Below are 15,027 nucleotides of genomic sequence, written 5' to 3' on the forward strand. Positions count from 1 at the left end.
TGTGGCGTTAAACAACAAACAAACATCATAGAGACGTTTAGAGGGTGTAAGTTGACTGATGAGGAGTGGGAGATTATAGATCGCACCAATTCACAGAGTAGACATACGCGTCTCCACGACGAGTCGTGTTTTGGAACTGTCACCTATGCACTTACTACTATTGATTCGGCACCCAGTTCAGATCGTTGTTCCAGTTTATACAGGGAAAATATATCCGCAGATTAATAAAGCGAGGAAAATGAAAAATCTCATCAATAAACTCACCGTACTGTGAAGTGAATAGTGGATTTTCTGGCCCATCACTTGATCGTCTGGCCTGTACTGATGTAAAACATGAGCAGGACTGTACTCTCTAACCACATGAAACCGTGTAAAACAACGAACACGCCTCGACTAACCGCAGAGCAGAGATAGAGAGCCATCGGTATGTTGCAGATGGGGGCGACGCAGTGGAAGACCCAGTGTCACGACCCCAAAGGAAGACCGGTATTTAAGGGTGCTTCACCTAAGGTCAAGACTCCTAACTTTGACGTCATCATCCGCAAAGGACGGTGCTAAACGACTCTGCCTGTATGGTCTCCGTGCCTATCGACCTTTCAAGGGCATGACGTTATCGTTGCTACACCGACGTCACAGACTGAGATGAGGAGAAATGGGGTTTACCGTCGCGTCCAAGATATAGCGACGTGCATGCATGTGTGTGTTGCTGCTTGTACTTGTCCGGACTGATGCCGATTTATAGAGCTAGCTCAGAGATACATGTACCATGCCGCAGTTTAACATGAATACCCCACTTGGACACAGTATACTGACTCCAAGCCGACCAGTCCTTGTTTTAGCCCCTTAATGCCGAGCGCCAGACAGGGTGACAACAAGTACCATCTTTTAACGTCTTTTGTAACGACGCGGGCGGGGATCGAACCCCGGACCTGCTGCACTAGTCCACGGAGGCGGTCTCACAGACTGAGATGGGCCAGGACTGTACCGAAATCGACGAAGAAAGCTCTTCAGCGACGAGGTTAGGTGTCAGGGCCGGTTCGAATCTACCGACAATGTGGTGAACGGACGGTACGTTGTTGCGTCCAAGAAGTGGAGCCGTATGGAGGTGGTAGTGTGATGGTCTGGGTGGCATCTGTGGGGACCAGAAGACAGATCTGTTCATCATCGAGAGAAATCTGACTGCACGTCGTTACATTTATGAGGTTTTGCGGCCTGTGGTACTGCCTTTCCTGCAACGACACCCACGGACGCAGTTTCAGCAGGACAACGCCATCCCTCACACAGCTCGGGTCACTAACGACTTTCTGAACGCCAACAACGTGACCGTATTGCGCCAGCCAGATCACCGGACCCGTCGCGCATAGAGCACCTCTGGGACCAACTTGGACGCAGGATTTGGAAACGTCAAGAGCCGCCATTGACGAGGGATGCCTTGGCAATTGCCCTGCAGGAGGGATGCCGTAGAATAATCAGGATGTCAGGAGACTCATGACTCAGTTCGACGTCGTGCTTGGGCCAGCATCGTTGCTGGAGGGGGTTACATCCGATACTGAGCCATGTGTGTAGCACGGAACTTTAAAAGAGATCGACGTCGATTCTGCGGGCGTGATCGAATACTGGACAGTGCACCCAGCACGATAAACGTGTCTGCAGAACTTTAAGTACATGTTTTTTATCTTGTCATTTTTGAATAAGTGGGGTTTTTTTATAATAAAACATCAACTGTTACTAAATGTTGCGTCTGTTTTAGACCAGAAAATTGTTTGGTTTCGTTTCTTTTGGTCGTCATTTTATGTAGTTTATATTACGATAGTGGAAGGTATATGCAAACACCCACCCTTGGTTTAATAGGTCCAGTGTCAGCCCTGACACTTTATTAATGTGCATGATGATCACATATCAAGCAGATAATAATGGCTAACAGATCTGCAAGATGGTTTTCCAATCTTACTATGGACATGAAAGAAGAATAGCACTGTTATGCTTTTTGCAAGCATATTTTTGTCTTTGACAAATTATCGAAATGATCTGCAATGTCAGTTAATTACATCAGGGAGGATTGGCTTACTGATTGTGTGATCATTAACTTTTAGTTAGGCTGTTTCAGTTCCTGAACTTTCAATGAGAAGACTTGGATGAATTAGCAGAATTTGCTTTGTACTTCATATTCAAAGAACTCTCTCCGAGTTCAACACTAAATATAGTTCTGATCTGTTTTCGGGTCATATGTGACAGACTTTTTGACTCTCTCGCTCGAGTTTGATATATCAACCATATCCATGGTATCAACATTAACATTGGCATAACGTGTTAATTGAGTACACATGAGATGCATGTTGCTGACTAATAAGTTAACGAATTATATAAAACTCATGAGTTCTGTTTTGAATTAACAGGAACAAATATTTGAATAACAAACCATGTACATATCTGTGGTAGGACCGCCTCCGTGGTCTAGTGGTAGAGTGTCCGCCCGTTAGCGTCATACCAAAAGACGTTAAAAGATGGTACTTGTTGTTACCCTTCTGTCGCTAGGCATTAAGGGGCTAAAACAAGGACTGGTCGGCTCGGAGTCAGTATACTGTGTCTGAGTGGGGTATTCATTCGGCATCAGTCCGGACTAGTGCAAGCACGCAAGTAAGCATGCACGCACACGTCGCTATATAAGTGCAATGCTCTTGGACGCGACGTTAAACCCCATTTCACCTCACCTATGTGTGGGTATTCTTATCCTTTATATATCCCTAATAATATTACATATATGCAAGTAGGATCAATGTTGCCCGTCTTATGGATAAATGGAGTTCTGCATTGTTACTTCAGATGCTGACATGTGGTGACGTGGTGGTGAACGTCGCGGTCATGATTATTGCACTTAATGCGCGTGCGTGCGTGCGCGTGGCTGTGGGGGGACTAATGCCGATTTTATAGTGCCAGCCCATTGAGATACCGTGCCGCAGTTTAACATGAATATCTCACTCAGCCACAGTATACTGACTGTGTTAGCCATTCATTCCGAGCGCCAGGCAGGGTATCAATAAGTACCATCTTTTAGCCCGATCGAACCTCCAACCTTACGCTCTCTTGGCAGACATTATACCACTAGACCACGGAGGCGGCCCGATGCTGACAGGACAAGTATAACATTGTGTATATCATTAAGCACTGTGAGATGGGCTCTTATCAGTCTTTGGTTTTTGCCACGTGTATCAACATGGACAGGTCTGGAACGTTTGATATGTATGGGGACAGTGGTTGCCCAGGCGTCTAAAGCGCCACTATTCGAACCGGAACCTGTGAATGTGAGTTCGAATCCCGATTTGCCTTGATTATGTTTCTAGGTATGTCATCACCATACCCGTGCTTCTGATTTTCATCGAAGTGTTAAACCTCTAAGACCTGCAAAACTTCGGGCACTAATACATGTATGCTACCACTGAGAACTGTCATGTCTGCTCATTTTCATTAGCGAGATTGAAGTCATTGTTATTCAGATCAATATTTAGGTACCTATTTGCGAGGTTTCGGGCGAGGTTCCATTGTCAGGTTCCCTGGAAAGCTGATCCTGCACCAGATTCCAGGATGCGTTTTGGGAGGGCATCGGGGGTGTCCAGCGAGGTATCCGGCAAACGAATTCAGTCCTCTTCTTGTATTAATTTCATTCAGAGTTTTGTCTATCTCTTGAGCGATTCGTATGAAAGTGTAAACCCATGTTTGTTTGTTTGTTTGTTGTTTAACGCCGCACTTTATTCCCACTATATGACGGCCGTCTGTAAATAATCGAGTCTGGACCAGACAATCCAGTAACTGACATCATACGCATCGATCAACGGAACTGGGATCGATGTCATGCATCAACCAAGTCAGCGAGTGTGACCACCCGATCCCGTTAGTCGCCTCTTACGACAAGCATAGTCGCCTTTTACGGCAAGCATGGGTTGCTGACGACCTATTCTACCCCGGATCGTGTAAAATCAAATACAATTTACTTCTATATTTTATTTCAGCTAATACCCTTCCTGAACCTTCTCGCTTCCCTTATTATGACTGGAATATTGCTGAAAACGGCATAACAACCCACTCATGCACATACGCACCCATGAGAACTGGCTTCGTTTCAAGTAGAATGTCAGCTTATCCAACTTCTTTTAATCTCGTAAAAGGCGACTAACGAGATCGGGTGGTCAGGCTCGCTGACTTGTTTGATGCATGTCATCGATCCCAATTGCGTGCTCATGATGTCAAATACTGGATTGTCTGGTCCAGACTCGATTATTTGCAGACCGCCGTCATATAGCTGGAATATTGCTGAGTGCGGCGGTAAAAATCCAACCAACCAACAAATCTTTTAATCTGAAGTTTACTGGTTACCGCACGTACTGTATGTTGTGAAGCATACTGACTTTTAATACCGTTACTCACTCTCTCTATAACTTTTAATTTAGCTTTATTGTTTACTTTTCTTTCTATATACACATGCACTGGTTAGCTTTTACTACTTTTATAGGTTTTTTTTCTTTCTAATATACACCGTAAAAAATAGTTTTTCAAAGAATTGATTTTTATAGTTTGTCTGAAGTGCCCTTGTGATAAGTGTCCTTGTGATGTCTTCCGCTTGCGTGGTTGCCATGGTTATCCTCTCATGATTCAACTAAACTGTACTCGAACATGTACGTAATGCACCTAAACCACATATGTCAAGTCGCCTTTTCATTTCATATTGCACTTGTATTATCTTTATGAATGTACAACGTATAAACTTTCTAGTGTACAAAAATGTTATCATATTAAAATCTGATGTGTGTATATATAACCTGTCGATGTATCTTTGCATCTATAACATTGGAAATAAAAACATGAAAAAGCGAAAAGAAATGTTTGATACGGACAATTACCACAGTCAAATTTAATAATCATTGCTTAACCACGTTAGTGCACTTATCCCCACAGCACAATTACGCCCTTCCAATCGCTAGGAAGCAATGGATGTGCCCATTAGGTTGATGGGCGTTAGATTCAGAGTTTTTGGAGTGAAATGTTGAAACATAAGCAGTACGTGTTTCAGAGTGAATGTTTTGCAAATGAAAAAGTAAGTATGGACGGTGTAAGGGTTCTTCCGCCAATCATCACAGTCATGTGGCTGACAGTTAGCCCTCAAATGTCCGCCCCCACTCCTGCTTGATTGAGTGCCCCCTGCAGTCGCACTCACGTTCTTATCAGGTACTCAGACATGTGTACCAGTGGGATTACAACAGCCGTTGTCCTCCAGCTGAGTACTTTGGAAGTATGTCATTTGAGAACGCGTCATATTTCGCAGTCCAGCTCTGTATCAAGACTTACTTTCATCATCATAAACTTTCGTGTGTCATCCATCACAGTTATCTCTTAAGTTGCTGGAAAAGTGAACGTGTCTGGCTGACAAGCATACCTCCAGCACTGCTTTGTCACATCCCTTGTGTGTGATTTAATCAATAACATCCCCAGTGAAATGTATCAGAAGATGTGTGAGTGTACGGTGTTTAAAGCCGCAGAGAACACTATTTAGTAAGACCAAGACAGCCTGTAAGGTGAGGTGTAATGTGGTTTAACGTGGCGTTCAAGATTACTTCACGTATAAAGCGACGTATATATATATATATATTGTAGCGCTTGCCTACTGGGATACCATTTACTTTTACTTAGGTACCCCACTCAGACACAATTTACATCTTCCGAGTCGACCAAGACTATATATCCCCACCATGCCCGAGGGCCTGACAGGAAGACAATACCTACCATCTTCTAAAGGCTTTTGGTATGACGCGGCGGACAACTGACCTTCCGATCTCCGGGCACACGCGCTATCCACTAGACCAGGGAGGCGGCCCAAGGCGGCCTGAAAATCATTTGATTAAGTGGGTGTGGATGCCAGTTTTTCAGACAAGGTACTGACACATTTTAGACAGTGGACATTGTGTCGCTGCTTGTGTCGACTGCTGGACACCGAGCGGATTCCTTGAAGGGTAACTAACAAAATGATCAGATAGAAGCAACCCCTTGGCATGGTTGTTTATTGAGAAACAGACGCCTTGAATTTCCCTTACTGTGTTGACTGAGCTACATTATCAAGTCAATGACCTGAAGCCATGGGTCGATGCTTGGTTATTTACCCTTCCCCAAGGCCGGACGGCAAAACCACACATTCGCTTCCATAGAGAAATATAAAATTTCCCTGTTCAATTTTCGACGTTTATTCTGTTCCACATTGAAACATTTTTAGATCTCAAATTCGGTATGTAGCGTCGACGTGTTGCGAGGATGACGAATAGAAATGACTTCTCGCACACAAACATATTCAACTGCTCCCAGAATAATACCAAGCCACTTTACATCGAACCCGGGTCTTCTGCGTGACGAGCGAACGCTTTAACCACTAGGCTACCCGACCGCCCCCAAACCTGTCTTAATTGTCACATCTAAAAACACCGGCCTTTTTTAGTTCGATGGGAAAAACCCTAATATACAATAAAACTATTATTAATTACCATCTTGCAAAATGATTGTTAGCAAATAAAGTTTATCATAATATTTCAAGTACACATTCAAAATTAAAATAAAATTACAAAACGTTTTAACCTCGATCAAACGACCTGAAAAAATCGGTAAACCAAGTAATAAATGTAGGTCTCAGGGGACCATCGGTACACGCGTTGGCAATTTTATTACCCATACACAACTTCCTGCATGTTAAGATATTCTTATCAGCTGCTATAAAGCGCAATATATTACCAGGTGTGCGTACATAAATGTGACGTAGGCTGATTTAAAAGAAGTGTGAATCACTCTCAAAACCCCAGGTGTTCATGTGTAAAGGTAATGGGTGCTTAATACAAGTCGTAGGATGGATATAATATTACATTGACATATCTATTTCTTCGTGGGAGAAACAGGCATTTATACCAGTCCTCGCATTGAGGAAAAGTACCAGTATTGAGAGATTCAGCATTGAATGTCGATATGGCGAACATAACCTACAGATCACCTAAAATGTACATTGAACGTGTGAGACGATGTTAATATTGAAGTCATTTACGTCAATGCCGTGGAAAGAAATAACATTTTGTTTCTGAAATGATTTTTACTGCATATTATCATTTATTAAAACAAATTCAGTAATGAAAGTTTCACTGATTTGTTCCTATTTTTAAGATTAATTTCCCCTGAACAAAATGCAACCAGCTACTCACGTGGATCATTTTGTTAACTGCCTTAATTCCGTAACTTGGGAAATATAACGCCCACTGTCTAGAATTCAATGAGCGAAGTTCGTTATCATCTGTTTCTAATTTGCACTCATGTGTTATCGACATTAATTGGTTATATTATTTGTTCAAATCATGCATGGTACATTCACGGACGGTTAAAGGGAAACCCTGAAATAGAAATAAGAACTTGAAAAGGAAGCGATGTGCTTGAAGTAATATGTGAAGATTAGTAGATCTAGACTGTCTGTGATGATGTCTGTCAGTCTCACCCTTCAAGCGAAAGCCACACATTATAATGTCAAATCTGCAGCTAACAAGGCATTACGCCCGCATACGCTACACCGACTCGTACAATCTGTGATGTCCAAACTGTCAAATGAGTATTGTAGTTACATTGTTACAGTAATTAATGAATGCATCCCATATAATTGCTTGCTTGTCGTAAGAGGCGACTGGCGGGATCGGATGGTCAGGCTAGCTGTAATCACTTCCCATTTGCGTAGATCGATGCTGCTGGTGTTACATCAAACAAAAGAACCAAGCTTATGACGACGACGTGATGTAATTTGGTACTTTGTTCTATTATTCGGGGCGGACGGGTAGCCTAGTGGTTAAATCGTTCGCTCGTCACGCCGAAGACCCGGGTTCGATTCCCGACTTGGGTACAATGTGTGAAGCCCATTTCTGGTGTCCCCCGCCGTGATATTGCTGGAATATTGCTAAAAGCGACGTAAAACCATACTCAGTCAGTCAGTCAGTTTTTCTATTAGTCATCCTGGGTGCATAAGTATACTTCAAAACACAAGCTGATAGTTTTGGAGGGAACATTTCACCTGCAGTATCATTCCGATTTACATCACAAGTCAAGTCATGTTTATCAGCCACGATTAATCACATAGCGTGTGGGGTTGGACCCCGAGTTTGACTGGGGCACAAGAAATGAGCCTCACATATGGAACTAATGTGGGCAATCAAACTCGGGTTTCCAGACTGCCCATTGACCACTCGATTACCTTACCACCTTACTTGTAGCTTGTGATGGAGGCGGGAGAAAGTCAGTAATGATCATGATCTAATATATACATGTATAAATAAAAGCGACAAAGTTCTTTCCATATTCAAAGGAAACCGTGGCCAAAAAAGACAGAGATTGTACAACCCAGACTATATAATAAGCATGTGTTTATGAATCATTCTACCATGAATTTGGAAATTACTCAATTCTTATAAGAGGTTAGTCAAATCACAATAAACCGCAGCAGCATGAGGTTTCAAATGTTAAATTTAGCACTGATGTTGATACCAGGTGTTCGCGGGCTTCGGGCTTTCCTCCCACATTAAGCTGACACGCCGTGATATAACTGGAATAATGTTAAAAGCGGCGTTAAACCCAACTCACTCACTCACCAGGTGTTTGCTAAAAGATGAGCGTATCCTGCTCCACAAACGCACCCAAAGGCAAACCAATGCTCACCTGAAAAAACACGGGAACATATATGGTATAAGTCAATATGAGGAATTGAATCATCATTTTTGCCATTGATGCGACAAATTTGCAAATGTCCTCCACGTGTCTACCATAAAACATTTTGAAAGCTTTACTGAGGCCTTGAATGTATTCTAGACAATGGACACCTTTTGGCCGTCGCCCGTTCCAGCAAAACGACATTTGCAAGAGAATCACTCCAACATGTTCACGAAGAAGATTTGAATTGTTTAGGGAAATATATACTGATGTCAAGTAATGGTAGACAGTATTCACAGACCCCTCCTCAGGCACTTCTCAGTGACAGACACGCCACTGTTTTATTGTCCTAATAATGTCAGTCTGGCTGCTAGAAGATATCCTCTGAGACCTCTAGTCTCCGCCCGATGACCATTTACACCGTCTCAGTAGTGGTATAAATGACAGTCTTTGTGTGACCTTCGTTGGCACGTATTACAACTTGACAGGGGAACTTACAAGCGACTTCGAGAAGGACGACTAAGCGGTCATGGCAGGAAAGCAAGATGGCATCTACAGTCATAATAAGAAAATTGTATTGATTGACGTAAATTTTTATAAAGCGACAAAACCCTCTCCTTATTCATAAGAAATCTGACCCGTGAAGATCCGGGGCAGAATTGTTCTTCAGCAACCCATGCTTGCCGTGAAAGGCGACTATGCTTGTCGTAAGAGGCGACAAACGGGATCGGGTGATCAGGCTCACTGACTTGGTTGATGCATATCATCGTATCCCAATTGCGTTGATCGATGCTCATGTCAATCACTGGATTGTCTGGTTCAGACTCGATTATTTACACACCGCCGTCATACGGCGTGTGTCGTTAAACAACAAATAAACAAACAAACATTCGAATATTTTGCCGAAACCAGAGTCGATTACACGATTCCGACTAAACTGACGGCCAAAAGAAACTTTACCATTTTAAAGTGAGTGAGTGAATTAAAAATTAACGTTGGTTGGTTTGTTGTTTAACGCCGCACTCAGCAATATTCCAGCTATATGACGGCGGTCTGCAAATAATCGTGTCTGGACCAGACAATCAAGTGATTGATATCATGAGCATCGACCCACGCAATTTGGATCGATGACATGTATCAACAGTATGTCAGCGAGCCTGACCACCCGATCCCGTTAGTCGCCTTTTACGACAAGCATATTCACCTTATACGGCAAGCATGGTTGCTGAAGACCTATTCTACCCCGGAATCTTTCAGCCATTTCGTGACAAGAACTTAGACATTTATAATAAATGTATTTAGTTTGAATCAGAACCAGTTTAAAAACTAGAGTATTAAAGTTTCGATTCTAAAACTAGGTGAGAACATTTAAAAGAAGAAACTAATATTCAACAAGGCAATATAGAAATGGGCTATGGATCGCCAACAACGAAAGTGAGGCTACCTATCAGGGGCAGTGGAGACTAACAATACTTCTGCTTCCTGCATAGTTCCTCTGGAGGAATTACACCATCTCTTCCGCTGCTGAGGAGTGTATGCAAGTTTAGCCAACAGAGTAAAATGACAAATATTCTACTTTTAGAATTCTGGCATACTTAAAAATACTTTGAATGAGCTGGAACCTACAGGAACAGTACGTTTACGCTACGCCATACCTTCTTCGGTGTCCCACTTCTTTTGCATCAGATCTCGGATGTAACAGCTGATTATAGGTTTATAATCATTTTATGGGATAACTTTTGTCGAGTGTTGCATTTGCAGCTGCAACGGCCATTGTGTTACCAATGATACCAACATGGCTCGGTAACCAACAAAACACGATGTCATACTGGCCAGTAAATAAGTTAAGAATTTCGATTAAAAGGGAATCTTCACGTGACATATTTTTAATAGCTGAAGGCACGAAAGAGAATCTAAAATGCATTGTTTATGTTTAGATTGGTTATTGAAATATGTTAGTGCTGTTAAAATGGCGTGTTATTCTGCTGTTAATATGGAACTGTTGTCGGGAAATCGTGAAGATACTGTTCTGGATCCAATGACAGTGGCACTAGCCATCTGTTTATATAGATTTAAAAGAGTCTTAAAGTGTTTCTTAACTTAACTGATTGTATTCCTGTTTATAAATGAATGGGTTGTGTCTGATTTCTTAAGTTAATGATAGGCCTTACTATTTGCTCGGGGGAGGGGCGGTGAAAACAGTTGTATGGGAGCTCTTTCTGGCAGTTTAATATTGGAAGCAGAAATGGCAGATTTGATTCTGATGTATTGTGAGGGTACTGTTAAGGGATGGCTCATCCGGATCCACATACAGACTGTGAATAGGAGAGAATTAAACCCGTTTGCAAGAGACCGCTTGTGCTCGTTTGTTTGTTTGTTTGTTTAAACCACGCACTCAGCACTATCCCAGCTATATGATGGCGGTCTGTAAATAATCCGAGTCTGGACCAGACAATCTAGTGATTGACATAATGAGCATCTATCCACGCAATTGGGATACGATCACATGTATCAAGCCAGCGGCTGCGACCACCCAATCCCGTTAGTCGCCTTTTACAGCAAGCATGAGTTGATGAAGACTCTATTCTACCCTGGATCTTCACGGATCAGACTACTTGTGAATTTCATTGAGACAAATATCTTACTGTCTCTCTATTGTATGCATATGTTTATCACGACAAGATATATTGAAATCATCCACGAAAAGTGATCCATCTACTGAATCCCGATTATAAGGGTTAGCCACGGTTGTACCCACTCGGACTTGAAATTGCCAGTCTGTTAAAAACTGTAAAAAAATGAGGTAAACGACCTCTCAAGCCAATAACATGTAAATCCTTTAAAATGCCATGCTCCCAGGTAGTATTTTATGCTTTCTCAAGATAAAATAAATTGATACTACATGATGTTTATTTATTTTAGCATTTGTAACAAAGGATTACACTCTTACTAAATGATCAATAAGATTTCCTTTTTCCCCATTGAATATTTTTTTAGAAGGTGTTTATTGGTTTCCAAATACCAAACTAATCCATTATTCACGTTGGTTCCATGGTTTTGTTAAAGATATAGGGTGGATTTGAGGGATATGTATGATCACGGCCAGGGTTTGGTATGACTACAATGGCATTATGCTACGAATGAGTAATATTTCCAAAAGTCCATATTTGGTTAAAAAAATATCTGAAAGTGTCTTAAAGGCACGATTCGGACAAATGCTTCAATAAGCGATAATGGAAATTATGATCCCCTGCTGCAGTATCATGATCTTGCCCTAAAGCGGTAAGTATCTCATGCAATAAATATATTTTTTTGTAATCTTCACCATTATTTGAATCAAAACTTTTTCTTTCCTTTTGTTTTTGATATTTCTGAAAATCAGGGACATAATTTGATGATGAAGAACTTTTGTCAAGTTTCGCCAAGTTTATTTGCAATGGCAGATTAATCAGTTATTAATTTGTCATCTTCTTTAAAATGTTGTACAGACGATTTGGAACATTTTTCTATTAGTTTTTTAACTATGATCCACACCTGTGACATGGGGTGCGTGAATTAATTTTAGAGACAATGTTTCTCCATGATTTGTTTATGAGCCTTGGCACCAGTTTTGTTTACATTATTCAAATGGTGAACTGTAGGATGTCGGCGGAAATATTTTTCCGCTTTCTTCCTACACTTTCCTACTTGTTTGCAGTCGTTATTAAACCATGGTTTACGAATATGAGGATTTGCAGAGGACTTAGGAATTGTTTAGTCAGCATTGTCATTTAGTTGGGCTGAAAACAATCGCCCATGATGATGCAGGGCTTAGGGAGCTGATCGTATAGATTCTGAAGATCAGACTGTCGAAGAGCAGATGAATGTGGGATGTACAGAGATCACAAAGTCAATGCTGTGAGCAATCTAAGTCGGATATTAACAGCTTGAAGATAATAATTTAAATGAACAGCGCTCTGAATGATGTCTGCCGGAGTAACATAGTCGCTTTTTCTCCTGGAGGAGAAAATGAAAGAGAACAGTTGTACTACCTTAGGTGAAATGGGTCTGTATGTTTGGCATACGTCTCTTGGAGACAGATTATTTGACGGCTTATAATCTTGTATCAATAAGTGTAATTCATTATAATTGAAATTCCACTGTTGTTGTTGTTGTTGTTGTTGTTGTTGTTGTTGTTGTGTTTTGTTTAACGCCGCACTCAGCAATATTCCAGCTATATGTAAATAATCGAGTGTGGACCAGACAATCCAGTTATTGACATAATGAGCATCGATTCACGCAATTGGGATACATAGAGACAGACAGACAGACAGATGTTTATTCAATATTTTAGGCCATATGACCTATAGTACAAAAGTGGTTATTTTTTGTATCAACATTGTACAGTCACGTGTAGGTAATAGTAAGTTTACATATAATATTTTAACGTCTTATTTCAAAAATCTTCTTCAGGAATATTGACGGAGATGCGGGACAGAGGGAGGTATCCATTTCTAAGAAACTGATAATATTTACAAATGAGAAGTACATGAAACTCATCCTCAACATAGCCTTCATTACAATAACGGCATAAACTATTTTCTTTATCTTGTACATTTTTCTTTCTGAAATTATTAACAATAAAATCATGTAACGATATACGTAATTTACACAAAGATCTTCTCAAAGTTCTATCCTGAAGTTCAGATACATATTTTTCAGGAACAAGTAATAATTTTATATTCGTATAAAAACATTGAGGATGATATTTGACAGTGCCAATCTTGTTAAAATATATCAATTAATCTTAGCTTAAGCATGAAGATAAATAATTTATCATTTCCAACATCTTGAGATATCCATGCAAGAGAAAAACCAGACATACAAGGAATATTCCTGATATCAGACAACCATAAACAATATTTACCCTTTTCGTCCAAGGCTTTTAACATATTATAACAATGAAGAGGAAATCTATTTGAATTCATACTTTATCCAATATTTAACTGCCCGTAGCTGGGATGAAACAAAAAGACTGGTACGACCAGTTTCTCCTAGAATGGCTTTGTTAGAGGCATATTTACCGACACCTAAAACACGTTTAAAGTACATGGAATGAATTTTTTCTATGGAATCATTATATTGGCATCCGCATATATCTGAACCATACATAAGAATTGGTGCTATTTTTCTGTCAAAAATGTCCGAGACAACTCGGAAATAAATAAATTTGTTTTCTTTAAAACTCTATAGACAGGAATCAAGGCGTTAGATGCTTGCAGAGCCAACTGCTTACATGCTGTTTACCAAAATCCTAAATATTTATAATGTGAAACAATACTGACTGTCTTATTACAATACGTCCATTTTTCAAATTTATTGAAAATACCACCTTTTCTGAAAACAATAACATTTGACTTTTTCAAATTTACTTCAAGGCAATTGGGCAATTGGGATACGATGACATGCATCAACCAAGTCAGCGAGCCTGACCAACCGATCCCGTTAGTCGCCTCTTACGACAAGCATAGTTACCTGTTACGGCAAGCAAGGGTTACTGAAGACCTGAATTCAACGGTTTGTGTTACTCACTGAGGTGGAATAACAGGGAATCGATTCGTGTCTTGCAGGACCACTAGGGCTCATGTGAGGAGATAATTCAGTATCCATATCCTCGAGCGACCCATAGTTGTCGTAGATTTACATGAGATTGTCTTGTGCCGTTGACACTCGGTCAGTTATTTTTTTGTTCTTTTGGGGAATGTAAACATTATTTGATGCTATAGTTTTGTGGGTTGTTTCTGTCTCTGTTAATGCTGCTGCCGTAGATGTTGGAGCTGTAGCTTTGTAATCAATATCAGACACTTGCTTGTGTGTCTCCTATTGTCCATGAGGGGTGGTCGGGTAGCCTGGTGGTTTAAGCGTTCGCTCGTCACGCCGAAGACCCAGGTTCGATTCCCGACATTGGTACAATGTGTGATGTCCATTTCTGGTGTCCCCCGCCATGATATTGCTGGAATAGTGCTAAAAGCGGCGTAAAACCATACTCATTCACTCACTCCTATTGTCCACGGATGTACGGCTGCTGTTGTAACCGTTTTAACTGTTTTAACTCCGGTATTAGCTGAAGTGCAGCTAATCTTGCTTGTTTCCTGGCAAAACAATCTAAACTAACACCAAAGGGATACAGAATAAAGGCATATTCCAGAAGAACAATAGAATTCACCAGACCTGCCCATGAGTCACCGCCTTCTTGGCATACGACTCTAGGCAAATGAGAAATTTAAACTATACATTCGGAATTAAAGTAAAATATCATTCATCCAAGACTAAAACAAA

This window comes from Haliotis cracherodii, unplaced genomic scaffold, assembly GCF_022045235.1.
Source record: "Haliotis cracherodii isolate W230 unplaced genomic scaffold, xgHalCrac1.p SCAF_10, whole genome shotgun sequence".
Classification (NCBI taxonomy): domain Eukaryota; kingdom Metazoa; phylum Mollusca; class Gastropoda; order Lepetellida; family Haliotidae; genus Haliotis; species Haliotis cracherodii.